Genomic DNA, 27,398 nt, shown 5'->3' with positions numbered 1-27,398 from the left:
GGTTGTTGTTGTTGATCTTGTGACATGTCACTAAACCCGACAATCATAGGCCGTATTACAGCAGTGGGCGGAGCTACAGTGACATTGCTTTGTTGACTACCATTAGCCTGTAGCTATCTTGTTTGTTTTTTTTGGGGGGGGGGGGGGGGGCGGGGTTGGAACCAGGAGGGGTCCTATTTTGGCAAGAGGATGGAACCCCCACAACCCACTCTGCATTTAGCATCTATTTAGAGATTCAAAACTAAAATGTTGGAATGAGAAATGGAAATTACATTTTCATTAAGTACTTCATCAAGTACCTGGTCGATGCTCTATTAATCTGAGCAAAAACAAACGAGCGAGACTGCTTGAGATGATGATTACTTGGCTAAATTCTGTAAATAATTCAGCATTTAAGCCAGAACTGCCATAAACTAAAACACACAACTATGAGTAGATATGATCTTTTGAGTTTAAATGTATTTTATTCATATTGTCATGGCCTGTGTTCCCATTTTCTCCTCAAAGGAGGATATCCATTTGTTTGGACATAAAGTCAACCCTTCTGCAACAATATACCCGGCTCTTGTATAATCCTTCCCCTTTTGCACCTCCCATATGAATTATCCTGACAACTCAGATAACACCAGAAGCTGGAGAGCTATTTATACACCAAAAACTTCCATTTGCATTCGAAAGCCAGTTGGCAAGCACAATCACCATTCTTGCAACATCCACAACAGGGGCCTTTTATGTATATTTCCTCAAGTTTGACAGTGCATTTATTCAGTGGGCAGGCCGGGGAGCAAATGGCTGAGTCACCTTGCATGTTATAGTGAAGGTTATCACTTTCGGAGCAGTGTTAGAATGTCTCGTAGATGCGATGGCAATTTTACAGCCGAATACACTCCCTATCACCCCATCACTTGACGGTGTGGAGTTGAGGATTTTATTGCTTTTTAGAACTGAAATTTGCTGTAATCTTATTTTTACATTCCAATAAAAATAAAACAGCAACCTAATAAACTGTCTTTAAAAAAAAAAAAAAAATTATCCGATGTGACTTGTTTAAAATAAAGCCTACATTGTGTTTGGTGCTTTAGTATGTCTTCACAATGAAAACCGCTGGGCAGGGCTGATGGATGAGGACTGGTGTTAAGAAAAGGACTTCTGGAGCCAATGCAGTCCTCATTTTGCCAGGCTGTTGTCCTGCCAGCACTCAGCTGCAACCTCAATAGATTGCATGCGGACTATAACACAGCCACACATCAACCTCACCGGTCTCTCCATAGTGTGCTGCAGAAGGAATCATTAATAATCGAATGCAGGTTTCTACCTGTATAGGCTGCAGACGACTGAAATTTTAAGCGTGACTGGCATTCATGAGCATTAAATTTGAAGTCTGTGTTAATATTTCAGTGTTTGTAGCACACAAATACATTTACAAGAGTATGCAGAATTTTCCTCGCGGGCATCAACTTGCTTTCTTTTGTCTTCAAATTGTTTAAAGGAATCCCGGAGGAGATAAATCACTGTTATATTTCCGCTCCTCTGAGGGATGACATTTGCCCTACAAACCCATACACAATGAATGTAGCCGTTAACAAAGAAACATACGATGGTGGCATTTAAGATTGTGCCACGCTGGACTTTGTTTGCACTTCTAAGGCTCACGATAGAAGCTCCATCACCACACTTGGAAAAAAAAAAGAAGGCCCGGAGATTTTACTGGCACTCAGCAGTATTGTGTAGTAGCCATACACTTTATGACCCAAGTAAATTTTCTGTGTGAGTTGTGCTGATGTCAGGTTTTAATTTTATGTCCCTTCTCTCTACACCTTTATGGGCTACATTCTGTGTTTTTGTTTTTGTGTATTAATTTATTTTACATACCGAATTAAATTTAGGGCTGCACGGTGGTGCAGTGGTTAGCACTGTGGCCTTACAGCAAGAAGGTTCCGGGTTCGAGTCCCGGCTCAGGCGTGGGATCTTTCTGTGTGGAGTCTCCATGTTCTCCCTGTTCCTGTGTGGGTTCTCTCTGGTACTCCGGCTTCCTCCCACAGTCCAAAGACATGCAATTGGGGACGAGGCTGATTGGATTCTCTAAACTGACCGTAGGTGTGAGTATGAGTGTGAATGGTTGTTCGTCTCTGTATGTTGGCCCTGCGATGGACTGGCGACCTGTCCAGGGTAAACCCCGCCTCTCGCCCGTAGATGCTGGGATAGGACGACCCGCAACCTTTACTAGTAAGGAATAAGCGGAAGATGACGATGGATGGAATTAAATAATAAAAAAAAAACCTACAAATATGAAATAGTGTGTCATCCAAATTCATACATAAATGTTCTCTTAGCAGTCCAAATAGGTGTTCTTTAGCGTGATAAACATGCTCAGTTCCATCTTTGGGTTCTTGATACATACCTCTCTAATTCATGGTTTGGAGGCATCAGCCAGAGATAGGATATCAGATCAGTTATATCAGATTTGAATGCCCATACTCATTTTATTCACAGATCTGAGGTCAGAATGATGGTGCTGATCTAAAAATCGATCCACATTGATGTTTTGTGAGTTTCATTTGTCAGGGACCCACAGTAATGCACTATTAGACATGTCACCGATCGAGCTGTAGTTGTAAAAGTTGTGGTTTTCAGCACTTTGGCATTTTCACACATTTAGAACAGTTGCTCTACACTTGAATATAAAATAGTTCAACAAACTATGTTTTAACCTAATTTATCCTAACAAATTAAATTGTATTTTAACCAATAAACAAGGTGTGTGTGTGTGTGTGTGTGTGTGTATGTGTGTGTGTGTGTGTATGTGTATGTGTGTGTGTGTATGTATATGTGTGTGTGTGTATGTGTGTGTGTGTGTGTGTATGTATATGTGTGTGTGTGTATGTATATGTGTGTGTGTGTATGTATACGTGTGTGTGTGTATGTGTGTATATATATATATGTATGAGTATAAATGTATTAGGGCTGAACGATTTTGAGAAAAAATCTAATCGCGATTATTTTGAGGAATATTGCAATTGCGATTAATTCACAATATATATTTTATTTTATTTATTTATTCTTCCCATATACGCATCGTACAGGTGTCGGTGGTGGTTGTATAAATGCTGAAGGAGGTTTGTGGTGTTGCCTCGGGATGTAGCTACTTTACGCCGACAGGTCCTGCACAAAACGTTCTTTTGTTGGATGTCGGTGGTTTCGTACCCAAAACAATCCCACAAAATCAAAGTGCTTGCTTTTTTTCGGATTAAATCCAGGTGGCGTTTCTTCTGTCTCAAACTCTGCTGAAGACGCCATGCTTGCCACTGTCGCAACGCCGGGTTAACGTAAAGCGTTACCTTGTTATTGAACAGACACCTCGGATTGGTCAGAATAGAGAGCGCAGTACTTGTGATTGGTGAGCACAACTGTTGCTCAAGTAGCACTGCAATTCAGCTGCAGTGTCATGAACACTGGATCAGACTCGCTTCGATTGAATATTAAGATTGAAAAAAATAATCGCGGCCGTTGCGATTCACAAATTTCGGTTTCAAACCGATAAATCGTTCAGCCCAAATATGTATATACGTGTGTGTGTATGTATATATACTGTATATGTATATTTGTGTGTGTGTGTGTGTGTGTGTGTGTGTGTGTGTAGTGAAGTGCTTTTTCCATGTTTTCATAAGTAAAGAATCAGGCCTTCTCCTAGAACCCCAATCTTGTTTTGCTCCCTCTGTTCACCTCCATCCACAGTTATTGAAGTGTGTTCTGTGAACTCTGGAAAACAGCCATCATTGATCATTGCTGGTCTGAAAGAGATAAGATAAAACTCAATAGACTGCATTAGTCTTTTCTTTTTTTTTAACTTTGATCATGGGGCTTAATAGCATCTGCTGTAATTTCCAGGACTAAAAATCTCTGTGGGTCCTTTTCTTTATCGCGGTTTTGCTGTCTGTCATTGACTGAAGCTTCTTTTCCAAAGTGTCAGTTTGAGCGTGACTATTTTCTCACTAGTAAGTGTCTCTATGGCTTTTACTGAACTGAAGTGCATTGGTGTGGTCACATGATGATAATGTGGGGAGGGGTGTCCTCGGTCTTCGGTCTCCTCAGTTTAATGGCTACCAGTCAATGCCCAGGTGTGTCAGATGGTGAGTGTCGTATTCAGAATTAATTCTTAAAAGGTAACCGATTTTAGTGTCAAACAAGAAATGTGAGAAACTTGATTTTGGTGGCTGCTCTCATACAATTCGCACATCATTTGATTGCACAGAAAAACACAAAAGAATATTACTTACTGGGAAAATGGATTCAAAAGGTGGTGTTTGCAGAGAGAGCAGTGTTACACAGACATCCTTCTTCCCTGCAACGCACTCACTGAAGGGACCTCCAGGCACTCATCAGGCCAGATGAGGTATCCCTGTAGGGTGGTCTTCATCGAAGGCCTTGTACTAGTTGGACGTGCCTGGAACATCTCCAGCAGGAAATGTCCAGGAGGAATCCTATCCAGATGCTCCAACTGTCAAACTCTTGTCAACATGAAGGAGCAGGGGTTCTACTTAGAGCTCCCTCCGGATGTCTGAGCTCTTCACCCTATCTAGAAGGCCAGGCCCAGCTGCCAGGGGAGGAAACTCATTTTCAGCCGCTTGTATCCACTTTCTGTCACCCAAAGCTCCATAGGTAAGGGAACATAGATAACACTTTTTTTGTGTGTTATCTTCACCGAATATTATCCCAGTTCCAGAATATACAAACAGGCAACATGTAAAAGGTAATTGGTGAAACAAAGTTCAAACACAACCAATGTTGTTCTCTGCAGTCCTCCTTATTAACTCAGAGCTCCTGCTAACCAGTTCTCTGAATCAGGATGTAATCCCTCATTTGCTTCCCTCTATCAAACTCAAGAGTTCTCCCTTTTTTTTTTAATCACACAACCAAACTGATGCAAGTGGATTTATTTGTTTTTGTCTTTTTTCCAGGCCTTGCTTCATTGTGGAATGACAAAAGACAACTCACAATGCAGGTGTTCAGAGTGCCCAGCTAGGTCTACAACATCGTAGATGTTGAAGTGTTAAGAAGAACAGGTAGCTCTACAAGATTGGGTTAATTTTACCCACTTTGCACCGCAACAACTGAATGGTTGGCTTGGCTTCGGGCATTCTGTGGTGTGTGTGTGGTGTTGGTGCGGGGGGGGGGGGGGGGGGGTTGAGAATTAGGCTCTGGCTCGGTTTAGGCTCAGGATTAGGGTGAGTCATTTAGTTGTGGTGGTTAAGGTTAGGGCGAGAGGCATCCTACCATGACATAGGTATAAGGTGTTTGTGTGTGCAGCTTGGGGACATTAAAAGTGCAAGAGAAGCGGTACAGTATGTTGAAATGAAAGCTTATTATGGCACTCAAACTGCTTGTTGTTTCTTTTCTTTGATTTTTTCTTTATGTTGTAATAAGGGGAAATTCTGGCTTTGCCTCAGCCATTACATGAGAAAAGTACAAGCCCATCAAATCTTCCATCTATAGACAATGTCCAGCTTTTTCATATGAGTGAGTGAATGTACAGTACATTGATTACAAAATCAGTACACTTTATACATCAGCACTGTGTGTACTGCAATCACAATGCGCACAGTGCAGAACAGAGCTGTCCTTGAAGAAATAAACATTTGCAGTCGGGATGAATATCCGGTACAGATACTGCGGTTGTGATGAGACCGACTAATTAACGTGTCACAATGTGTCATTATCTGTGTTGGGTGTTTATTCGAAGACGGAAATTTCTCATTGAGTGTCTCTATGCCATAGTATGCCATAGTGTTCTCTGATAGGCAGCAGGCCTGTCAGTCACACACAGAGTCCCCCCCAATACACACACACACACACACACACACAGATGAGAAGTGCCGCTCACTGTGGCTGCTTCCGTCATCTCACAGTAGATGGAAATGTTTCCTCGCTGCTGAGTGCAGGCGTAACTTCTCTGTGTTCAGGGTTCACTTCTCTTGTTGCTGTTTGAACACTGTTTAGGATTTATTCCACCATGGACCTGCTTCTGTTTGGAAAATTACAAATGAGCAGAATGCTGTAGGTCATTGGACCCGGTGCTTAGACACGGCTGAATGAAGCTCTGTTTCTTTTTTTTTTTCTTTTTTTTTTTTCTACATCAGATCGCATGTGGGGCTGCAGATTGATAGAAAAAGAGATGCTTTTATTAAAAAAATATCAGTTAGCACTGCATAATCTCCAGGTCCACAGTCACACTGTTTCATCATTAATGAACAAAACCCCACCATCTTCTGGCCTGCAAATGAATAACACTCCCCCTTTTAATTCTGTCCTCGCAGGCATGCGTGTGTGTGTGTGTGTGTGTGTGTGTGCACGCACATGAAAGTACTTTCTGGCACAGTTAATTTGACATGATTTCTATTTGAAACACTTGTATACTCAGGACAATGAGTGATACAGAGTGTAATTTGTCTGACAGTGACTCTGAACCAGCAGTCGGCTGCTCTACATCACAAGCCAACGGCATCAAGTTAGTGGGCGATAGAGGCTCAATCTGAGAATATTCTGTAAAGAGTTGATTTAGTTTTCTGATCAAACACATCTAAAGCTCAATATGAGCCTTTGACTTTGATAATAAATGTAGCAACTTCTGATCAATCACTATTAATTTCTTGAGCCCAATACAACAAATAACATACACATCCCTGATAAGCTGCATCCACTCCCAGCTCAAGCCCCACTCATTTCCTGGTTTAGCCCCACCCCCTTCATGTACGGATGCTGATCATTTTGGTGGTTGTACAGATAATGGTGTACTTGCTCATCCCTAACGCACCTAAACAATATGCTCCTCTTGATCACCACCACAAACACAGAGATTTTTCTCAGCTTCAAATGTTCTGTGGGCTACTCTTTCTTTGTTGTGTGCTGCTGCTGCTGCCTCATCTCTTCCCCAGGAGTCCGTGGATAGAAAAGCCTTTTAACCGAGGACAGATGTGGAAAGACTTGAAAAAAAGAAAAAAAAAGATATGCATACTTCAAGCTTCAATTATTGGGATTTACCAGAAAGCTATCCGAAGTAGTGCCTTGGTATAAACATGGCCACATGAACAAGGAAAAATCACACACACTCACTTGGAGGCTCAAAAAGGACGGGTCACATAATTATTCCTCACATAGACCTATTTTCAGATTTTGAATTAGATGGGGGGGGGGGGGGGGGCTGTCTATCCCTGCTGACTTTGGGCAAGAGGCGGGGTTCACCCTGGACGGGTCACCAGTCCATCGCAGGGCCAACACATATAAACAGTGAATTGTGGGTATTGTAGTAATTCTCTTTGAGATTGCTAAGTTTTTGCATTTTTGTCTGACTAAATCCAAACTAATGTCTGAATGCAGCTACTTGTAGCTTCTTGCTAGCAGGAACACTGTGCCTGGTCAGCTCAGTGCAGGAATTTGTCTGGCTGAAGAATTAGATGGGGACCTTTCTCCTTATCACAAATCAGTGTACCCAAATATGTTTCATTAAAATGGAAACTGCATCAATGAAATGTCAAACTACTTTCTAAAGCCAACCAATTTAGGATGGATCTGAATATGTGACACCTTGCTGAATTGTGATTTTGCAGATCTTCTTTCTTGTTGCTTTAATTGATGAAATTATGCCCTCTGATTGTGGTAACGGTGAGACAATTAAGAATACGGCAATTAAGAGTGTGGTGGAGAAGCAGGAGGGCTGACGATCATGCACATTGAAATTTGTCATTTACTAAACAAAGCAGGTATTTTGTGTTGTGTCCTTTCTGAATAACTTAACATTTTTATCACAAAACACAAGGTTGTTGCTATGACCACCCTTCTGTAAATGAAAGTAAAATGCTGTCCAAAATACAACTGGGTGAATTTCCATCAGTTTCTGGGAAGACATATATGACAAAAGTAGACTAAATGAATAATTGTAACAAAAACTTGTTCTCGTCACACTTTTTACACTAAAGAACAAACAAGAAGAGACCCAGGAAACCAACTTTTGTTTGTTTGTTTTCCATGGTATGGTCACTATATGCTTGGAGCGACCTCGCAAAGACAGCAGCCTATCAGGATGTCTTTCTGAGATAGAGATGTTTTGCTGTAGAACCCTGACCCCTGCCAACACGTTTACTGTGAGGAGATTGAGGGCACTTGTTGACACCTATTTTTTTAAGAAGTGCAACAACTTTTGGCCTTTTTGCACCCTGAGGTTTGAAGTTTGGAGAGATTGCATCATGCTAGCAGCTTTTCAATCACAAGTTTGCCATGCCCTAAAAGAGGCCTATACAAATAACGGGTCACGGGTCACATGGTGCCAAGACACAACCAGAAGACTTGAGAAAAACACATTTTGTTGAGCCCTCAGAAAAAATTCAGACGGCTTTTAAAAGGACACACTTCTTGGTTTAAGTTTAAAATTTGTCATGACCTGCTGTTTGCCAGCTGCTGAAATTGTTTGGCTCCATTTAAATTTCTTGGTTTGAAAATCTGGCCCTCTTGAATTTGTAATTGAATAAGCCTTTCCTAAGGTATGATATTGATTGTATTTGGAAACTAAATTAAATGAAACCCTGCATTGCAGAATGAACCTCATTTTGCTTGAAACTAGTGATTGAGACAATAAATTCATCAGTGAGGCATTTACTCACACCGACATTCCTCAAAGGTATCGTCATTACTAACGGTGTATCACTGCAACCATGTTTTCTGACATTTACTGCAGTGGAACTGGAAAAGTTGATAACATAGAAATTATTTTTTAAATGTGTTATTCTTTCTATTGACGTACACTGTGCCATACTGTATATTTGATCCAAGCGCCAATTGTAGGCACCACAGTTTTTTTTTTTTTCTTCCCCCAATTCGGAGCTAGCAGACGTTTTGCCTGTAGTACAGCAAACTTAATAAGTGTGTTTGCACTCAGGTTGAGGTCTGGTGAATTCCAATTTAACAGTCATAAAGGGATCAATTGAAATATTTATTGATATAATAGCAATAATTACCTCCCTCCAGAATTTCTTAATCTTGTTGCGTTCCCAGATACAGTGTAAAAATCTCCCTTTGACTTCATTGTATTTAAAGGCTGTATAAGGTATACTATTGTTTGATCTATGAAGCCTGACAGGAGTTGTGTTGGTCAGCATTAACCAATTGTATTGGAGTCATTCTAAATGAGTGTTGGCTGTTTGCGACTGTGCCTCCTTACAGGCTGTGGTCCAATCATTATTTGAAATGTCCACCTTTAATTCTGTCCTCCATGTATCAAGTATGGGCACTGATGATGTATTAGAACCAGATGTCAGCCAGTTGTATATTAATGAAATCCAACCCCTGTTAATACAGTTGTTCGTAATAATGTCCTCTAAGGTGTAAGTGTAGGAATTGCTAATGGCTTATTTTGCAGAGCAGAATATTTGCAAGCTCCGCTATTGCAAGTATTTGAAGAAGTGTTTCTTTGGGATGTTATGTATTTGAGAGATTTCCTCGACAGACAATAAAACATCTTCCTTATACAAGTCAGATATTTTACATTGCCCTTTCTTTGCCCACAACTGGAACCCAGCATCCGGCTGGTTTAATTGAGCCATGACCCCAAATTGGGCTTAATTTTGACAGTGAATTTAATATTTTCACGTTTAAAAAAAAAAAAAAAAAAATTTATGGCACTGTTACCTCACAGCAAGAAGGTTCTGGGTTTTAGCCCCGGCTCGGGCACGGGATCTTTCTGTGTGGAGTCTCCATGTTCTCCCTGTTCCTGTGTGGGTTCTCTCTGGTACTCCGGCTTCCTCCCACAGTCCAAAGACATCAAGAGGGGACGAGGCTGATTGATACTCTAAATTGACCGTAGGTGTGAGTGTGAACCCCGCCTCTCGCCTGAAGGCAGCTGGTATAGGCCCCAGCCCCCCCATGACCCTTAACAGGACAAGCGGTAGAAAATGGATGGATGTATTTATTTTTTTTTAACCTGGCACCACACATTGACCATATTCAATATTATAGGATGAACTGTATTCTCTCTAAAGATATTTCAATTCAGCTGGATACAAATAGAAATGAAGTTGTATCTGAGCATATTGTGCTTCTTTGTCCATCCATGAGGTCATGTTGACATCAGAATCTCTATGCTGCGAGGTAGTACCAATAGAGATTTGGAGGTTTCAACCCCCCCGCGTCAAATGGAAGATACAATAGAGCTAGGCAAACTCTGGGACATTTCTTATTCCACATAAATATCCTGATGAGTGGTGTTATTTTCTCAAGCATTCCATCAGGTGGCGCCAAAGAGATATTTTGGAATAAATCTGAAAAAAATTCGGTAATATGTTCATTTTAAAAATATTTATTCTGCCTATTAAAGATGTTGGTAATGACATCTATCTTTCTTAAGATTTATATACAAATTTATAGAATTTATTGGGGATATATTTTGTAATTGAGGCACTAATTTAATGCCCAAATAGGTAAAACTAGTTGAAGGTTTAAAAGAAGATCTATGTTGATCAGGATTTTGTCCCTCATCTTAAATAAGCAACAAAATTGAAGATTTTGAAGTGTTCACTTTATATCCAGAGGTATCGACAAATAGGCCTAGTAGAGCTAACACTGCAGGTATAGGTGACGAATTGGTCCCAGCTGTTCAAGTGATAGAAGAGCCGTATTCCATTCTCCATCTGGTTGTAGAGAATGTTATGCCTTAACCTTCACTTCCATTCTTCTTCTAATGCCATATGATTGCTGAATTTTGGTATTGCTTGAGACCAGAGAGTTTGAGAGAGAGAGAGAGAGAGACAGAGCGAGAGAGAGAAATCAACTCAAATTCAGCTCCTTAATCATGCTGTCAGCAAGAGACGTGAAAGGGCGGGGTCTTGATCTTGACATCTGCTGGCTTCTCCAAAACGCTGAAACCAAAGAGGCCATTTCTAGTGATGGGATTTCTCGCTCACTAAATTCCACCAATACTTTAATTCCAATACAGTAAGGTTTAGCCTTGTAATCTTCTCTCTTTTGGACACAAGTGTTACATGCAGCAGGTGACAATTTCACCGCTGTGAAAGGAACTACACACTCTCAGACTTCCTCCTCCTCCTTATTTCGCTCATGTTTTGACTCCTACTCGTGCACTCTGTTACTGTGCTACTTCCCCTCTGCCTTCTTCTTTATGTTCCCTTACTCACACAATGTCTATAATTTCCATCTCTCTCTCTCTATCTCTATCTCTCTCTATCCCTTTTTCTGCTCTTCTTGTGCTTCCTTTGAAGTGCTAAACAATGAGAGGGCTACACTCCCTGTTAAGCTTGTAGGGAAATCCAGGCTGAAGCTGCACGACACTTTGCAGCGCAGCACAATCTTGTCCTGGGGACCACAGGAGGATGAGAGGGGAGGGGGCATCAAAAGTATTGTCAGGACACAGTAACAATGACAAAGGCTACACAGAACCTTCATCCTCCTCCAAGTCGTCACCGGACTGCTCAGCACAGCACGGTGGATGAGCGCTGTGGCTCATTTTCAGAGACTGCTTCTCTCTGTCTCGCTCTTGGGGTTAAACTTTGACAGCAGTCCGAATTAATGTCGGACTTCTATGCACTGTAATTATGTACAACAGAGAGGGTTTGCAAATCTTCTCTTGGAGATCCCCATCGACAATATTGATTGAATGAAAAGTGTTCAATGAGTCCAGCATGTTAGCGTAGAGACAAGGAAGACAATCTTGTTCTTCCATTGTCTTTGACTTCCTCCTCCTGTAGTTGTCTCCTGTCTTTATTCCTTTCATGCTGCCACCGACACATCCATCCATTGATGAATGCTATTCATTATCCAAAGGGTGGAACAGGAAATGAAGCAACATGAGTGCTCTGGGAAGCAAGCTCTGACTGGGGCATATTATTGAATGCTGAAGCATCTGAGACACGTGTCTTTCCACTCCTACATGTTTTCCTTGAATCTGTGTCTCCCAGTTACATATTATGTTGAATGTACCACACTTTGAAATCTGATATGACCCCCCCCCCCACCTCCTCCCCTGCAATTTCCTTTTTTTGTGTGTCTTTTTCTCACTTATTCATAAAGAATAATGCCAAACGCTGCATGATTATTATTATTTCATGTGGCTCTTGCTGCCTGTCTTGAGTCAGTCTTTCTAATGGAACAAGCTCAGCCCTACATTAACTAATCATAGTGCAAGCAAATGCTCCTTCTTAGAATGGCATAGGACTGAGCCTCAAACGCATTTTTATTTCATTCACCGGAGAGAAAAGAAATTGTTTGTTTTTTTCTGTGATTTTTTAAAATTAATTCAGAAACACTGCAAAACTAATTCCTAAAAGAGGCCATGAAAATCTCTTCGTATATGTTTAGTCTTGTATATGTAATATATGTCTATGCTTTAACCTTGCTGTTTCCAGAAAGTCTATTGATTACTTTAGAAGTCAGATCTCCCCAATAGCCGCCTGTTCACCTTTGGAAAAAAAATAAATAAATAAAAATCAAGTTATGTTTTGAAAATCAGATATGATGTACTTTTAAGGCTCTGGCAACTCTTTATGGACTACATAGGAATGCTCAATACAGCATCGACTTGCTGTAAACTTTAAACTTGGTCTGATGGGTCATCATCATAGAACCAGAACACATTAATTCCTCACATACACTGACAACCACAGCTCAACTCTCAGTGGGTAGTCCGCATTGCCCTGCCGGTTGCTTACGGACATGGTTAGATGATCAGTTATATAATAATTATTAGTTCATCTTCTAAGGCTTGGCCTTGTGGTGTTCACATGTTATGTCAGAACTGTATCCGCACCTCATTCATGCCATGGAGAATTTTTGTGCTGCATGCACAAATGTGTTCCTGCTGGGCTGTGTGGCCAGTGAGGGAGGGAGTCTATCTGGGACTGAATGTTGCTTTTGGAAGGTTTTTGTTGTTGTTTTCGGTTGGTTTTGTGACCTAGGGGTGTAACTGTTTACCAAGTCCTTGGTTCAGTTTGTATTCAAGTTTTTTGTGGATGGTTTTGGTTTGAGTTGGTTTGTTTTGGACACGAAGGAGAAGATAAACATCCAAAGACAATGTTGTGTCAAAAGGTACACACTTGGCTGAGGAGAAAAAAATCGCAACTCTAAACCTCATATGCACAGCGCCTTTATGGTTGTGTATTGAGCGGTTCTTTTTTATTTATGGTTCAGTTTTGCATTCCTATCGGGACAACACAAACAGTTAAAACCTGGCTGAACAAGATTCTTTCCTTTGACTTACATTTAGTTAAATCAACACATCTGCTCCAATATGTCCTGCTGATTTAGTGCATCTTAAAATATCATCCATCCATTTTCTTCCGCTTATCCTGTTAAAGGTTGTGGGGGGGCTGGAGCCTATCCCAGCAGCCTTCGGGCGAGAGGCGGGGTTCACCCTGGATGAGTCGCCAGTCCATCACAGGGCCAACACATAGAGACCGACAACCATTCACACTCACATTCACGCCTGCGGTCAATTTAGAGTATCAACCAGCCTCGTCCCCTCTTGATGCCTTTAGACGGTGAGAAGAAGCCGGAGTACCAGAGAGAACCCACACAGGAACAGGGAGAACATGGAGACTCCACACAGAAAGACCCCGTGCCTGAGCCAGGGCTCAAACCCCGAACCTTCTTGCTGTGACGCAACAGTACTGACCACTGCACCACCGTGCCTCCCCTTAAAATATCCTGCAACACTTAATCCAGACCATCCCAGCAGTCTGATGTGTAAGATCTCACTTTAGACACAAAGTGGGGAACAGGGATCTCAAACCAGACTCATTCATCCTTAAAAAAATGACAAGAATGAAACAAAGCAAGTACACAATGCCATTCAGTGAAGAAACAACGGCAATGTATAAATATCCACTAGAAATAGACATAGAGAATTGTAGGATGGTATATTTAAGGAAGAAGGAGATCCCAACCTTCCCCTTCCCCCCAAAAAAAACAAAACAAAACAAAAAATACCTGAGCAATATATTGTGCCTGGTGCAGAAGCCCTCAGTCTGCAGCCCAGGAGGGTAAAAGCTGTAGACAGCTTCTGGAATACAGCTGCTCCCCTGGGAGTGAGCCAGCTGTCGCACATGTTACCCAGAATGTGCAAAGAGGAAGTGACATGTATGTCTTACACCAACCACTGCCTGAACGCTCACTGTCATGCAGAGGGTGTCTGATGCAGGACTTGGAAGAGTGGGAGATCATAGCAGTGAACAGGCATAGGCGAGATTCTTTAGGTACAAAGATTAGGATGTGCTCATATCACCACCGCAAGCATCAAATTTTGCTGCTTGCATCACTGCATCTCTCGAAGGGGCTCTGCGTTAGTCAATTTTATTCAGTAGATTATTTTTATTATTAATTTAATGATAGATAGACATCATTTTGATAACTAATTTAGCCAAGCTGCCGTCAGTCAACAGCCTACAGTCTTATACACCTAAAAATTTTAGATTGATATGATATTGGAGTTTTTGCCAATGTCTGCCATGCTATGCTGACTTTGGCTATCCGATGTAGATATTATCTGTATAAAACCAGTTCATGTTACTCACGTTTTGTTTATACTGAAAAAAACATTGTGAAATGGAAGAAGTAACATTTTCATTATTTCTAATATGTTAAGACAGAATTGTGATTTTTTTTTTTTTATTGTTGTTTCCTTGGTATGGATGATGAGAAAATAAGAAAAGACTTGAGCAAAACTGGGCCCAGATACATATTGTTCATTGGAACAATATGTCTAAAAAATTACCAATATTTTTCTGTACCGATGACGTGCCAACAATATTCTAAATCCCCCAAAATTAACAAGTTTTTAGTCAATATTTGCCCCTGAAATTTGTTGTAGTAGATGCACAAATTACTCTAAAATGGAGATATTGAAGTAAAACCTGTGTACTACTTAATACTTACACCTCAACATTGATTTCTTTTTTATTTGTCTTTTTTTCTTTTGTAGGTGTGTACAGATTTGACAAAGGGGAGAGATGTGGTGTGATAAAACAATCTCCAGTCAGGTATGTCTTACTGATATTTCTGATAATCTGCTGAGGATGCAGCCTGTGTGTTTCTGCTGTGTGCATGATGGTGTGCATTAAACCAACCGGTTACGCTCAGATTTTTCTCAGGTGGACCACAGATATTGCAGAGACATACTGAATCAGACAGGATGGACTGTTGAGGTTTTAAAAGCATTGCTTTGTTATATTTTATTGATGCCTGCTAGATGATTCATCCTGACATTTGCTGATGCTCTCACTCTTAAGCAAATCTCTTGCCATCGTAGGAAACTGCTTGTCCAGGGTCCGCTTGGTAAATATTTTAAGAGATCGCTCACATCGTTGTTGACCATTCTTTAGATTATCATGCCTTCAGTGGAAGATTCTTGGGGATTAGAAAAGTTTTACCATCAAACTAAATTAAGTTATTTGTCCTTGAAAACAAACTCACAGTATCCGATACTATTCTTTCCCAACCGTACAGCCCTGACCTACCTAAAATGAGCTGATTCCTCTCGTTAACTCATTAAATAAACAGACATGTCTTATTTTCATCACATGATTTTGCCAAATTCCAGATGTGAAAACAACATTCTGTTTACTTTATTTTACTGCGCCCTTTTCTTTTGTTGTGTTTTTTCCCTTTTTCTCTCCAGATGGGAGGATTAGTGCCACAATCCAAATTTATATAATGGTAATCAGCATTTTTTTTTTCTTTTCAGATTTTCAGAAAATTAAGTTTGCATGTGTGCTGCATGAGGATGAAAATTTTTACTATTCATGATCATATTGAGAGTTGAAGGGATTTTTCAATGATTCGGTTTCAACACACTTTCCTGTTCAGGGAGATTTACAATTCTAAAACTCCAAAATACAAACGATGACCATATTCATTATCCTCTCAATGGAATCTCTATTCACTATGATGATTTTATTTTTGCTGTTGTCTTTTTTTATTTAAAATGTGTTTTCAGATTGTAGGCAGCAGTTATGAAGAAAACGTGGCGTTTCGATGTTAAACCCGTTAAATCAAAATGTTAGACTGATGACTGAATGTCTGCCGTGCGAGGCAGATACAAAGTGAGAGTGGAGGGGTGTTGCATAGTAACAGTAGTCCTGGTGAAACTTACGTATAGTTACAGTCAGAACTCTTATAATTGGCTTCTCATTCCAAGTTGTAAAGCTATTAGCTGATATTTGTGTTTTGTAAAATCCTTTATTCTGCCTTAATTATTGAAATACTTGAACAAAGGACCTTTTTCCTGCGACTTTTGCATGTTTACTCTGAAAAAAGTGCACTCATACACACAAAGCTCTCATATCAGAGAGCAGTAGTTACATCAATCAAGAACGAAAGTTGAAAGTCACAACACCTCTGCAAGATGGTGGCAGCAGAGGCGCATCTCACAAGTCCTGATATGATATTTGTATACATGTATGATTGTAAACTATGAGGAACTTGCCCAAAAAAGGATCATGACATCAAATCGGTGTCAAGCACATTGACCGCCAGAAGTTTAAAACATGATTGCTAAGCTTGCTAGCTAACTGGCTAGTATTAGAAAGTCAGTGCTAATGTGCGCTGACTTGTTGGTAAAAGACTTCAGAGTCAGACTTTCTTAATAAGTTATTCACCGTCATTGAAGAGGATGCTCCCATGGAAAGACAGAGGGCAAACCTACCTTGGAATTGAACTAACCATGCTATTATCTCATCCCTGTGTTATTAGTTTTTCTTTTTCTTTTTTTTTTTAGGCGTGATCAGTGCAATATATGAAAACTCTGTGCTAATAGTAGTATTTGTAATTTTCTCCTGGGAAGCCAGATGCAAGTCCTAAGATTCTCCTCAAATGAAAACGATCAAAGTGCTTGTCGATAGTTTGAATTTCAGTGGTTGGGTGTCTGTGTGCCACTTTCTGTTCTGTTTTTAACTGTCTCAATCACTCGTTCTCAGTTTCTGCTGTGACTTTGTTGTGTAAGTAGGAAAAGTCTTTTGGTCCACCACTTCTGAAAGTAACGGGTCGAGAGTAACTATACACACACACATACACAGATTTGCTCTGCGCATTTTGAGTGACAGGTTGGGAGTTTGAACTGAAGAACAAGGAGGAGAGAGGAATGGGATAAATAAAGAGGCAGTGGTGCAGGAATTGGGGCATGTCCCACAGCATAAAGATACACACTGTGCAAGTGGTGCATAAATGCAGCTGGAGATGGAGCTGATGGGGGTTAGATGAGTACACTCCTAAGATACACCAGAGAAATTAGCACCCAGATGTGGATTGTGACCAGGGATCAGATGTACAAGCTATTGCTTTATTTCAAAATGATAGTTAATTAACTCAGTGTTACTAATAGTCAAATGAACATTAACTAACCGTTGTGTTTCAGATTGTTCTCGCCTCATTTTGGGATTATGAAAGGGAGGAGAGAGAATAGATGTGTACCTTTGAGACCGTCTATTCTACAGCTTTACTCCATCATCAGCTGCATCTGAGCCACCAATGCATTCCCCTTAGAAGCCAGTAATGGTACACAGTTCCTTTTGCTTCATAGCCCTTAATGCCTGCTCCTTTCTTGTGAAGGCTGCAGCATGTTTATCACTGTTACTTCATTCCTTTCAAACATACACAGTCATTCTCAAAGGTTGTACTGCCTGATAACTTGGACTACATGTCTGTGACCTGCATTTTACCTGGAAGTCAAATTTAATATGTTCAGGAAATGTACAGAACAGGCGATGTGTGGGTGCACAGCAGGATTACATTTTCTGGAATAATGTCTTTACTGTGCTATTTTGTAGTGAAGGAAACCCAGAAAATATAGGCGCTCTGGGTTATTCAATTCCTTTTTATTTATTACTTGAACAGGTTTACATGGCAAGTATGAAATGATGTATGTGATTTTCATACAAAACCAGATAATGTAGACATACGCAGTACTTGCTGACTCACCTCACCAGAGTCCACGCCATTAACACACCAGCCCTACCAATTATAAGATATCCAGTTGGAATAATTAGCTGTCCAAAGAGGATAAACTGTCACAGGAAGTCTACATAAGGACGAAACTAGGAACAGCGTAAGAGTCCTCCTCAGATTTCACTGCTAATGAAACACCTAAGGCAGCAGAAGACAGGGAGTGATGAGGAAGAAGAGAAGATCTCAACCAGGGGAGGGTTACCATTGAAGGTGATGTTGAGAAATCTTACCAGTGGCTAGAAACGGTTGGACTGACACAAAATAGTACAGTTGAGGTTAACGGTCTACCACACTAGAAAAGACCCGAGACGCAGGGGATGCTGAGACATACTGCAGCTCTTAGAAGCTGTGTGTGGAGGAGGTTAGATGGGAAAGGCATGTCCGAGAGTCAGGAGTAGTCCTCATGAACATCTTAACTGGATCAGGAGGTCAAGTCCAAAACGTAGAAGGTGATTGAGAATGCCAGACCTACGATTCTACCATACACTGTGCTGATTGACAACAAGCAAAGGAGAGTAGAAGTTATTGCTGGAAGTCGGGCTCTTTTATACATGTTATAAATGTTCCTGTGATTCTCCCACTCTGTGAGAAGCTTTTATTCTGGACATTGTTTAATGTTGTTGATACTGTTAATTACTGCAAAATGTAGTTTCACAAGAAGTCGGAGCATCTGTGACTTCTCACATTATACAACAGGGCGAGGACAATATGCGTATCTCCTGATTCAGTGTGATGGGGGGGGGGGGGCATCAGGAGTGATGCGGGTGCTAAACCAGTCCGTTGTGGTAGAGAGGGAGCTTAGTCAAAAGGTGAGGCTCTCGATTTACCTGTCAGTCTACATTCCAACACTCACCTATGGTCATGAGCTCTGGGTAATGACCAAAAGAACAAGACGGAGAATACAAGCGGCCAAAATGAGTTTCCTCTGCAGGGTGGCTGGGCTCTCCCTTATACCCCTTTCACACTGAAACACACGTCAAAGCCGGTTTTGTACCCGTGTCTGCTCGGCATGAGGGCACATTCAAGCTTCCAGCAGACGCGGGTCTGAGCTCCTGCTGTGAGGGCTGCGTGCCTGTGTTTTTCTCTCTCGTACATCATCGCGCTGACAATATCATCATTACACATAAAAGTGCACTGGAACAATCTGAGGTCAACAAACGACAGCATGGACGTCTTCGAGTCAAACGTTAGCATTGTCGAACCTGCGCTCCCTCAAAATGTCGATGTTCCCATAAATCACCGTGTCCCATACGGTTCCAGAAATCCGCCATCAGATCTCCTCTTCAACGTTAGGGTTCCCCGGTTGGTGGGAGGACCCAAGCATAGATTAATTCACGTAAGATCATACGCATGTAAATTGTTTGAAAAAAAGGAGTGAAATAGAGTCTCTGGGACATCAACAGGAAGACCGATCTTTGGCAGAGGCCAAAACTTTTTTGAGAGATGAGCGAGCAGCTCTCACAGCGCAGCCTAACCCAATTGTATTTTTTTTTTTTTCCGGAGCTTCCACAATGACAGCCTGACAGGCGGCACAGTGACAAAATCAGAATGTGACAGGAAGGTAGATCTATGTCAACAGGTCATAGCGCAGGAAACCTGAGACAACGTGGGCTGCCTTTTTCCCACTGCAGGCGAGCCGAGCAGAGCGGAGGCGAGCCGCTAAACACCCGGGTCGCTTGGAGGGTCAGTGGACGAGGGTGGAAATGCCCTTTTAGAGTTCCCTAACGCCCATGTTCATCTGCTTTTTTGGTGCAGTGTGAAAGGGGCTTTAGAGGTCGGGTGAGAAGCTCAGTCATTCGGGAAGGACTCACAGTAGAGCCGCAGCTCCTCCACGTCGAGAGGAGTCAGTTGAGGTGGTTCGGGCATCTGGTGAGGATGCCTCCTGGACGCCTCCCTCTGGAGGTCTTCCAGGAGTGTCTGACCAGGAGGAGACACGCTGAAGGGATTATATCTCTCTGCTGATCTAGGAACACCTCGGAATTCCCCCAGAGGAGCTGGTGGAAGTGCTGGGGAGGGACAGTCTCGGCTTCCTTGCTGAGGCTGCTGCCCCTGCGACCCAGCCCCAGTTAAGTGGAGGATGACAATGACAATGACGACGACAACGACATTTCAAATGCCTGTATGAAATTCTCATTACTAGAACTACAAAAAAAAAGTATTGATATATATGTGTTCCATTAGCAATTTTCCTTATCTTTATCCATGTTTATGAAAGAGCAGGCCTATACAGGTTCATTATCCGAGTCTGAAAACAGTGTAGAAACACTGTATATGAAAGATTGTGTCTTTATGAGGTATGAACATGCTTTAATGAAGTACATCGTTTATTATTTTTTCTTTACAGTTGTGTAGTTACATGACATACTTGTTTTGCGATGAAAAACTCTGGAAAAAAAAACCCGGCACTAATAAAAGATTTGATAAACTCTTAGTTAATTAATCCCATCCCTATTCAGTAACATGTTGCTAGAAATCGATTGTTTGGATAGGAAACGAGTGCAACTTGTGTGACGTAGAAAAGCACCAGATGAAAACGCAAAACACCAGACTTGCCTGTGAGGAAGGTGGAGCCCATGGGTGCTAGAATTTGTTGTCACCACATCTCAAGGTGTCACGGAGTAAGGTTGACTCACTGCAAGGCACTTTAACCACTGGCTGCCATTACGTAAGCCAAGAAGATTGGACTGAATTAATTTACATAGAGTCTCCTCTCAATTTCCCTGGTGCCATTTTACTAGCTAGTCTCTTTTTTCTGCTTGCATATGAACTCCATCATCTGAACAAATCTTACTTTTCGCATTTTGGTAACACAGGTCAAGGGGATTTTTCAACAAGGAGGAGTTTGGAAGCCCCATCCCCACCGACCCTCTTTTTTTCCCTGTATAGCAGTTGCTTCTTTATCTTAGCTCCATCTCAGTCTTATCTCCTAATCTACGTCCTTTATCCCCCCGCATCTTATCTGGAGTACCATACAGAAAGAATGGAAATGCAGAAAAAAGAGATAAAGAGAGAGCAAGCGTCACAGAATTGAGTAGAGGAGGAGAGGTGGAGGTTATGTAGTGAAAGAATAAGAAATTGGATGTATATATTCAGTTCACTCTAAAGGGTGGAATCCTTTAACTCTGCCGAACAGCAGGAAAATGTATCTTTCAAAAAGGTAATCATTACAATAATGTAATATTTTGCCATAAGGAAATACATTTTTACAACATTGAATTCAGCTGTGAAGACAACCTTTTTTAAAATCATATGACTTAATATTTCTTTTTGATATAAGATATTGATTAGCAACGAATGATAAAAGACAAAACCGTGACTGTGTTCTTGCAAACGGCAAAGATGGCACAAACTTTTGAGGTTTTCTGGATAACGGGGACAGTTCCATACAATTTAAAAGTTTGAAAATTCCTGCTAGATTGTTGAAGTCAACTACTCTACGAGGTGCTAATGGACTCTCCAAAGTCTGGTTGCCTCTGGTTGTAAAACTAATAACCTGTGGTAGCTGTCAAAAGAACTCTGTCCCCAAGGTCACCAAGGTGCACTCTGAAGAGGAGAAGTGAAGGCAGGGAGGGGTAGAAAAACAGTAAGAGGGAACATTTTCATTACAGCCCTCAGTGTTGGTTTCTCTTGCCTCTGGGATTTTGAGTAACAGATCCGGTGCTGGTGCTCTGGTCCCCATGTGTTCCAATTATCAAAGCCCTTTAACTTCTATACCCATGTGAGCCGCCCAAAGACATCATGTCTCATGAGTATCTGCTGTCATACTGCTGCAGGGCAACTGAGAGGAAACCTAACAAAATATATCACAGAGATTCCCATAATGCTGTTTCATGCCAGTTGCTACCAATGTGCTCATACACACTGATGTTATTCTAATTATAACCTGATGTAATTAAATTTTTTTTAGATGAATTGCATGGCTACATGTGTGATTAGCACTCTCGCTAATGAACACAGACAATTATTTCCCATCTCCACAGTTCCTACTGGCGCTATGGAATATTTAAGTGCAGTACACTTCATTGTTTTGGGTTCGCTCTCTCCACCATCACCAAATTGTTTTCAGCCTCAACAGGCAGCTGTTTTGAGCTGTGATAAACCCACCTGAGCATCACTTGACGGCAATTAACAAACAGCTGGTGAAAATAGGTGGATATGTCATAGTTGGAAGAGAGATAATTACCTCAGTTTGAGAGCAAAAAGTACTCAAGGATGATGTCAGGGTTGTGTTCACTGGCAACACAATCGCTGCTCTAAGATAACAAGACACAGCTGGTATGCAAAGCTGGCATGATGAGTGGTTTTGCTCGCTCTGCTTTGTATGATTCTGACACTGCATGACATCCATACAGTTGCTCAACTGTAGGATTTACCAAGAAATTTTTCATACTGAGAATAATTTCACATGCGGAACTCTGAGACAGCAATAAAATATACATTTACACCAGGTTTGAATTTACACGGTGGCTAGAATTTGGGAGCAGTTACACGTTCTGCAAAAGTGTATGTTTTTTTCAACTTAAATGAGGAGTAGGGATGAGTACTGGTCCAAATTGATGGTTTGGTTGTCAGAAAAACATATAAATGTAATCCTATTCTATGCATCAATTCAAATTGTCATAATAGACATTGCACCATGCAGTAAACTCCAAATAATGGGGGGGGCTGTTAGTCTTGTCACAAGGGAGCGACTTCAAGTATTCCAACAACAAAAAAGTCCTCTTCAAATTTTAGTTTGTGGGTTTTGAAAGCAGCATTGGTGTGTTGGTGAGCAATAGAACTTAGTATGAACACCAAAAATCTACCGTGAGCAGAAAACTTAGAAGCAACATTTTAAACTCAAGTTAGCTTGGCGCCAAAGACCCAACACCAAAACAAAAAAAAAAATGTTTCGATCTACAAAGTAACGTCAAAAGGTAACATTAATAAAGAAGAATAAGAACCAACACCAAAACAGTACGTTAGCTCATTACTATGAACAAACGGCAAAAGAGAATGTGAGCCACAAACTAAGAACCAAACCCAAAACAATAAGTTCGCTCATAACTACGAACTCACACCAAGGATAACGTCGGCCAAAAACCAAGGAACAGCGACAAAAGATAGTATCATCTTATAACAAGGAACCAACATCAAAACATAGAGTTAGCTTTCCAGAGGCATCTTACCACTGATTGGAACTGAACTGGTTTTTACTTTGGAGCAGTTAGAGAGGGATTACTGGCTGTTTGCAATGACTGATGACAAGAGAAGTACTATGATATATGGTATCATGTGGAGGGCTGTATGAAACCGTGGGTTAGGCCATATCTGGCCCATGCACCGCGGGTTCGAGCCCCCTGCTGCAAACAGAGAAGAGTCAGGAGTAGCATAAAGGGGCGGCATGTGTCAGGTGTTACATAATTGAGTCGGGTTGCGCGCTTTTGTTTCTTTAAGGAAGAAGGGAATGTAATAGAATATACTTTGAAAATGTTTTTGCTTTTTTGTAGAATGAAATGCTTTGTGTCTTAGAGGGAAAAAGACTATTAGGTTGTATTGGTACCTGCTCATACTCGAGGCTGTAGTGTCAGGTATAGTATAGTATCCTGAGTGAAAGGGACATCGTCAGATTAGTTCTTGGATTTGAATGCATGCGGTCGCGTTGAATGTTTCCTAACCCACTGAGGAGCATGGAGACTCCAAGGAACCAGTTACTCACCCCCCCCCCCCCAGGGGTTTCTCTGTCCTCATCCCTCCATTTTTTCCTTCAAATCTTAAATACAGCTGAAGTAGTTTCATTGTAGAACCTCTGTACTTTTTTCCGTTTCAGACTATTGACATTCATTTAATTCAGGTAGCAATGTCAAACTTCTCCTTGACTCATTCAGAACAATTTTAGAATTGTCTTTATCTCATCTCTCATATCAGCCATCTTTGAGACTGATGTCCCCAATAATCTTCATTTCTTCTCTTTTTTCATGTTTCCTTGTTTTGCCTTGACCTGTCTCTCCTTATCTTTTGCTCACTTAATCTCTAATCACTCTCTCTCGTTCTCTCTCTCTGTCTCGTTCTCTCTCTCTTTCTCTCTCTCTCTCTCTCACACGCACACACAAACACTACCCTGCCTTTTTGGCTTCCTCTGACCTCCCTCTCTTTCTTTTTTGCTCTCTCCCTCTTGCTTGCTGTCTGAATTGCTCTGACCTCTAATTATCACACAAGCTGTCAGTGCCAAACTATGAATGTCCCTCGACACTTATCTGACTCAGACTCCCTTCGGCATTTCCATTTGCACCGAGTCAATTTCAATTTTTATCGTGGGTCGGGTGGGGCTAGTGTATAGCCCGCGGTCTGAATAAGACAAACAAACAAGAGCCCGTAGCGGTTATGTGTGTTTATGTATTAGTGCCTGTGCGTGTCTTTGTTTGTTAGTTTGAAGGGGTGGCTCACTCGACCATGGAGGCTATCTGAACACACCTTTTGGCATCATAACATAAAAACTCACTGTCCTTCACATCGCGTGGCAGGTACAAATATTGATTTGTCAACAACTTTTCATGAGTAGTTTTCCTTACCTCTCTTATACAATTCATCCTGATTTATGGCAGCAAACGGTTTAAGAGATAATTAAGTTGCTAATGAAGAGTCATGGCACGAAGCTCAAGAGCAGGAGTGTGTGAGTGTGTGTGTGTGTCCGTGTGGGGCGGTTGGGCTTGCTGTGCAGAACGGGCTCTTATTCAGCACCACGGACAGCACCTGATACTTCACTGTGTGTGGGGGAGGATGCACGCTGCCCACATGTGTAGCCATGGATAGCTAACATCGTTACCCCCCTCCCACACACACCAACACCACACACACACACACACACACAAACTCAAGGGCTGCTGAAGTATTACATTTTAAATGTGAACAGTAGTCTTTTTTCAGTCTGAGTTCTCAAGGAAGATCTAAAAAATGGCAACATATGTTTTAGTACCTGCTGAGCCAAGTGTGGTTTCTGACTTAATGTAGTACCTGTACTATTTCATGGACTTTATAAAGTCCAGTTTCATGTACTTGGTAAGGGTTTGTCATGACAGCGTGTTGTGCCCAAAAAGCAAGGCATCACTGTCATACTTGAACACAGCGACATTCAGAATTCCTTGACTTGGGGGACTTGAGTCACAAATTTGAGGACTTGTTTGATTGACGTTGATTAAATACTCAGCTTGACTTGGGAAGATGTCTTAAAAGGGCTTGACTTTTGAAAATGAAATATTTGAATTTCTCGAGATGCCGAGATATATTTTTTAACATGATTAGCTTTCTTTTACGTTGTGCATAACCCTGGTGACAACTTACCAGGATGTGACAGACCGGCAGGGGCCAAAGATTATGTTGAGGATGTTGTTCCAGAAAAAAAAGAAAAAAAAAGACAAATTAAATTATAAACAAAACAAATTCAGCGAGTCAACTGCCACATCCAGCTTCAACTATCAGTGTGGTGTCATCAAAGAAACTTAACCTTGTAGCCAACTAATTAGTTTGAACAGAAGCTAAAACGCTTACATTAGATTTAAGCTATCGTATGGTCAACTGTTATGTTACGAAAACACAACATCAGATTCTTCAACTTTGGACTGAAGTGTGTGAAATGATATGGCTTAAAAAGTTTATTGAAAAATAAATACAACTGGGATTTTTGTGTTAATTGGTGGTTCGCTTAAAACAAACAGAGTAAAAACCTCTTTGGTTGATTCTGATTATGACATCGTTGTGTCTGTTTACATACTGTATGTAAAGATGTGAATGGATCCCGGTTGTCACATGATTGATTGTGATGATATTATAAAATCACAGTATAACAACGGTACTGTTTTAACTGTAGGGTTTATGTAGGTGTCACACTCGCAGCTCTGCTGTGGATCAAGGTGTGTGTGTGTGTGTGTGTGTGTGTGTGTGTGTGTGTGCGCGTGTGTGTGTGCGTGTGCGTGTGCGTGCGAGTACCTGTTGGCGCTTCCGTGATATTGCCTCCAGGGACCTTGAAGGCAGACAAGCCCAGGGACTGAACAGATCAGTGAATACGCACGTGTCGTCCAGGGAAATGAAACTTCACGACAAAGAATTTTTCAATTTGTCCGGAGGCATCCGTTTGTGTGGTAGAATATGTCCCTGCCCTTGATTTGACTTCTCTGATGCTACTTTGATGACTCTGTTGACAGTATCTTTCAAGATTTCACCTCAAAGAAGCAGAGCGAAGAATATCCAAGTAGGACGAGACTATCCAAGAAATTAATCTCTGAATGATTTATTGTCCCATGGATGGAAGAGAACACTCACCACCAGACGACTCGTTATCAAACGAGAGGAAAGCAGCATCACATTTGAAGTTCTTCTCTAGATCCGTGTTTATTGTTGATGGCGTGAAATAATACTGTAAATGGTGTGCGACCAATTACACCAAACAGCGTTAGAAAACCTCCGGCTCCTCTTTGAAAGGTCATGTATATATCCAAACACTTTGGTTACTCCAGAAATCCAGTTAATGGATCTGAAAAATGTATATGAAAACAATGCATCTTCCACGCAAAAAAAAAAAAAGAAGAATAAATCAGCGCCAGCGTTAGGAGAAAGAAAGACATCCATCAAGAATAATTAAAGTGTCACTGTCTGTCACTGCAGAGACTTCCCACAATTCTATTTCCTGAGCTTTACAGACATGATTGAAAGTGCTGTATTAATGCAACATCACTGATAGGAATTATTTTCCCTGAAGATGACTCGCCTGCTTAGCGATCAAACCCTCAACTGAATACAAATAAGCAGTCATAAAAATCAACCTCAGGCTCTCCTGGTTGTAACAACTCTGAGCATTCCCCCAAGAATACAACTTAAACGCTTCTACTTACTAAATATTTGTGTCTGCATAATTTGTTTTAAAGAGAAAACGCTTTGTCAGTTTGAGCTGAATTATGTATTACTTGTCTGACTGGAGCCACAGAAGATGACCCATTCCTCTCCACTTTCATAAACATTATTAGGATGGACACACACACACACATGCTAGATATTTGAAGAAGGCTATGAATAATAGAGTAATGAAGAGTGAAATGCCTGCAAACTGCTGGTAATGAAACCTTTTTTCAACAAGTGCCTTCAGTTACTCTCATTATCATGTCTCTGTGCTGGTGACAGCAGTAGGCCGGATGCATTCCAATACGGGGTTTTGTTCTTGACAATGCGATATTTCAGAAACACGCCTAGAGAATTTCCTCACATTCCACAAACATCCACTGGGATTCAAGGATGAATTGAAAAGATTTTAATGGTCAAAGTTCAAGTTCGCTGTTACCTAACTTGAATGATTTCTGTCCCATTCTTGTTAAGGCGATATTTACAGGTAACCGTGAGGGAGTTTAACATTTTTCAAATTTGCCACAAAT

General features: G+C 41.1%; 1 protein-coding gene across 3 annotated transcripts in view; it reads left to right on the top strand.

The window, feature by feature from the left end:
* The window catches only part of LOC147247430 (protocadherin-15-like), a 212,033-nt gene that overhangs the window by 16,483 nt on the left and 168,152 nt on the right, over positions 1-27,398 (top strand). For all 3 annotated transcript variants that reach the window (XM_086181509.1, XM_086181507.1, XM_086181508.1), the window contains exon 2: positions 14,978-15,035. The gene's annotated coding sequence lies outside the window, so the exon portion shown is untranslated. The remainder of the gene's footprint in view (positions 1-14,977; positions 15,036-27,398) is intronic.

The sequence above is a fragment of the Aulostomus chinensis genome, chromosome 16 (genome assembly GCF_037954235.1).
Source record: "Aulostomus chinensis isolate RoL2024-O1b breed Wild chromosome 16, RoL_Achi_v1.0, whole genome shotgun sequence".
Taxonomy (NCBI): domain Eukaryota; kingdom Metazoa; phylum Chordata; class Actinopteri; order Syngnathiformes; family Aulostomidae; genus Aulostomus; species Aulostomus chinensis.
The sequence above is the reverse complement of the archived record's forward strand: the minus strand, read 5'-3'. Positions and strand labels throughout refer to the sequence as shown.